This window comes from Cajanus cajan, chromosome 7 (genome assembly GCF_000230855.2).
Source record: "Cajanus cajan strain Asha chromosome 7, NIPB_CcT2T_4, whole genome shotgun sequence".
In the NCBI taxonomy this organism is placed as follows: Eukaryota; Viridiplantae; Streptophyta; class Magnoliopsida; order Fabales; family Fabaceae; genus Cajanus; species Cajanus cajan.
Genome location: NC_138523.1, coordinates 29,004,730 through 29,009,586, shown reverse-complemented (window position 1 = coordinate 29,009,586; position 4,857 = coordinate 29,004,730).

Here is a 4,857-nt window from a genome sequence, read left to right as displayed (position 1 = left end):
ACGGCATTCAAAAAAATAAAAAAACTTTTCTACGGTCGGCATTATATCGAGACCCCTACACAAAATTTCGAAGCCTCGGATAAACGCCCAACTATTAGGGTGCAATTGCGTGGGTGCCACATTCAAGGCGCTCAGCACCCCCTTTTGGAAGTCGGAAAGTGGCCACCTAACTTTAAGCTTAGAGATTAAAGTGGCATAGCAAAATGTAAAGCCCTCCACACTACCACCTCTAATACACACGGGTTCCCCGTCCACACAAGGCTCACAAATAAGCGCATTATCACCCTCGATGCACACTACATGCTCCCTGCAAAAACTGTCCATCTCAGCCCACGAATTCATTAGAGATGTACAACGAATCACGTCCTCTTTAACCCACTTATACGAATCTTTATAACTTATGGTTTCCATGGTATAATCAAGTTCGAACTTACAGGGGAAACTAAGGGTCCTCTATAATGAAGTAAGGCTAAAAGGGTTTAGATAGGCGTACCTAAAGACACAAAAAGGACTCTTTCTCACTCAACAACTGCCACCGGAACGCCGTACACCACCGTGGTTCAAAGCGGAGCAAAGGCCTTCGACGGAGGGGTGAGAACGCAGAAAGGGAAAAAGCAAAGAGGTTACAAATGATGAAGGCCACCCCTATTTATAAGAGGCCAAAGGTCGCGCGTGGAGGGGAGAACCCAAGGGTTGCACCGCGCGTGGAATGTAGCGACCCAAAACCTAAGGGGCAAAAGGGAGGGACCCACACCATTAACTTTAGCAACACGCTTGACCACGTGGCATCCTCGTTATTCGCACCCCTGCCACGCCGGTTTTGCATTGAATGCACATCTCTCTCTGCTCGATTGAAGTGAAGAGACACGCCTTTTCATGCCTCGGAAATTCACAGTTCAGGTGATGACTCGAGTCTCACATCACTCTCGGCGATAGGACGATAAAATCCTCTCACTCGGTAATCGCCCGATTAGCACTTCAGGCCCTAAGCCCTATCGCCTTGACAGGCTCAGGGCTGGAAGGCAAGTGTACCGTCCAGGTCGGATCCCGACCTAGACTTCTCGGAGATAGGGCGACAACGACTCTCACTCGGTAATCGCCCGATTAGCACTTCAGGCCCTAAGCCCTATCGCCTTGACAGGCTCAGGGCTGGAAGGCAAGTGTACCGTCCAGGTCGGATCCCGACCTGGATTTCTTGGAGGTAGGGGGACAACGACTCTCACTCGGTAATTGCCCGACCCCAGGGGCTCAGTACGGTCCTACTCGACCGTATACCGACTAGGCTCCTTAAGCTCGGCTCTGCTCACCTACAAGGGGGCCACTCGGCATTCGCCTCACTGGGCCCTCGGTTCGGGGACACTCGGTCGGATTCCGAGTAAGACCGCTCCCACTAACCAAGGGTCATCGTGGCAAGAGCGGTTCAGAAAATCCCTTGATCCTCGGGGCCCAAGCGGCCCAAGAACGACGTACTATAAGACCTAAAACCCTAGAGTTGAGAGGCAGATTACACTTTTGAATGCTCTGGCTTTGAGGCTCGACCTAGGCAGAAACCCTAGTTCATCCCGTGGCCGGAACATAAACCATGTGCGGTTAGGGATAGTTTCACTTTGGTCTAACGATGGGCACCAAATGTTCTTACCAAAATCTTACAAGTGCTCTAACGACTGGATCACATCCTTGCTGCTCCAATATCCATGAGGTGAGGGGGTGCACTTACAAAGAAAATTCAACCCTCTAGTTAGAGGAGAGTTTAGGTTAAGAATTAGGTTTTGATAGAAAAGAATGGTTCAATCCAAGAGGGGGGTGAATTGGATTCAATGACACTTGATTTTTTTTTTCCGGAGTTTAAGGATCTTTATTTCACTCAAAACTTTTCTAATATGAATTCTCAATGAAGTTAATTGAACCTTTAACAAATGGGAATGACTCCTATATGAATTCTTGATCAATCTTTATTGAATTTAGTCTAAGAAACAACTAATATGCAATTGTAATGTTTCAGTCTTAAACCATTATTAATCATACAAGCATATCAATCAAGACCATCCATTTTAGCATTCAATTAAAAATGATTCAAGGTAAGAGATAGAGATGAGAGAAGAGTGCAAAGTGTTTTATCCTGGTTCAGTTTCTCCACATGTGACCTACATCCAGTCCTCAATCATAACCTGATCAATATTTGTTCCACTATCTCAATGAAGAAGTTTTACAAGCATACCACACATGCATACACTCCAACATTCAAGATAGACACTTTCTTGCCCCCAAGAAAGCACTTCTTGTAGAAACCCACTACAAGAATTCCTTACCACTTGAGACACCTACTCAAGATTTATTTACACTTTACCCAAAGAATTAAAGGAACAAATTCACCTGAAAGCTGAGCAAATCAGACTATGAATTCTTGACAAATCTTAATCCTTCTCTTCTAAGAATGTAGTGATGATGATGATTTCTCTCAAAGCATTTCACAAGAGTTTTTCTTCTTGGTTTCACAAAGAAAACACTCCAAGAAGGTCACAAAGACTCCACAAAATCAGTTTTTCTCTCTTCTATTTTCAATTCGTCTCTTTGTACTTGTTTCAAAGTATGAAAATTATTTATAAAGTTTTCTAGACCTAGATAATCGATTATTTCTTAGGATAATCGATTATTTTGTTCTTCATGATTTCTGGAAATCACTCAAGAACAGAATAATTGATTATTTTACAAGATAATCGATTATTTTGAGTTAGTTTTCAAAAACTCAATTTCACACTTTAGAAAACTTTCCAAGTCATTTAGATCATCATCATACTCACTCTTAGTCAATTGAGATTAAGATTAGCTCATGCACAAAGCACATACATGCAGAATAAACTCAACAAGGCAACACAACATACAAGAACATATAAGTTATTCCTATTACATATTGTATTCTTCCATGTCTTCCTTTCTTGACTAGCCCTTTGTTATTGGATTGTTTCCTTTGTTATCATCAAAACTTCTCAGACCTTCAGAGCTAAGCTTGATTCATCATCCATGAATCTCAATAGGTTTGGTTAGAAGGATACTTGATCCCCTTATATGCATGTTGGTCGTGTGATTTTAAGATATGATCATGAGTGATAGTCATAGGGTATTTCTATGATCGTGTGTAGGCTTATTGTGTGAAGATATTATTCCTTTGTTGCCCGTTTAATGTGTTTTGGGATTTTCAAGATATGATGAAGGTATTATCAATTAGTTGTTGCTTGAGTTACAGTCTCAAGCTTGTCACAATCATCAATTCGAGTTTAGCTCAATGTGTTTGAGCTGAGCTCTATAGCTTGGCTCAAGGTGTTCAAGTTGTGGTATAATTTAGATAATATTTTTTTAAAATTTATTATTTTTTTTTTCTTTAACTCTCGACAAAATGATAAGACACTTTTATTTAAAAGATAGAAACATTAAATTATTTTGTAATATATAAAAGAGTCGAAGTATATATATATATATATATATATATATATATATATATATATATATATATGTGTGTGTGTGTGTGTGTGTGTGTATATGCTTAAATATGTTTATAATCCCTATAAAATTAGGGAGTTTTGATTTTAGTGCCTGTAAAATTTTTCTTTTATTTTTCATTCTTATAAAATTAAAACTATTATTTTTAGTCCTTATTTTTATGTGATCATTTTTAATTACTTTTTATTTATTAAAAAGTTAAGTAATCATCTTAAATGTGTTACCTACAACCATTATTGATATCATATCGATATTTAACACTTTTAAGAAAATTCATAGGTTCTTAAAATAAATGTTATTTATCCACCTTAAAATGATCATTAGGGATTAAAAATAGTTAGTTTGGATTTTAGAGGTATGAATACCAAAGAAAAATATTTTACATGAATCAAAATTAAACTCACTCATTTTATAAGAACCAAAAACAATGTTTATAAATTTTAGAAGAATGAAAAATAAAGAAAATATTTTAAAGGGACCAAATTCAAAATCATCAATTTTATAGGGACTAAATACATATTTAAACCTTCATAAATATTTTAAATTAAAATTGATACACATATATTTTATAGATAAACTTTATTTTTAATGATTGTTCTCCAATTATGCCTTTGTTTGGGTATAAATATTCATTAGATAAATTTTTATTATTTTTTTAATTTTTTCCCTTCTTGGTCATATGAAGTCTAAACTTTTTCCTAGTTCATGTCTCCATTAAAGAATAGAATAAAAATAAAATAAATAGGTAATTATTATATCTTTTATTTCTTTATTTTGTATTAAAAAAATATAAATTTGGCACAAAAAAGTCTATATTAAAGTTAAAAAAAAATCGTTAACTTAACTTTTTAAGAAATGTGACAACTAATTGCTAATCTTGACAAAATATATAGAGAGGAAGGATTTGTTTAATCTATAAGTAAATCTATCTAAACTGATTCCGTTCAATAACTTATGTTTTACATCAAATTTCGACGATTCAATCGTTGAATTTAAATTTCTTAATGCATAGATGAAGATGCAAACTTTTCAAAAATTTGAAAACTACTTGATATTTCATTTCATTAATTCAAATCAACGTATAAAATATTTTTATGATTATCCATCAATTTGAATTAATGAAATAAAGTATCAAATGATTTTTAAATTTTTTTAAAAATTTGCAAACTTGATTTGTGCATTAAGAACTTTAGTTTTAATCATTGGATTGTTGAAATTTGATATAGAATATAAATTATTGAATGAAATAAATTTAGTTAGACTTACTTGTAGAGTAAATGAATACCTCCTCATATATATATATATATATATATATATATATATATATATATATATATATACTTATTCTACATAATAACT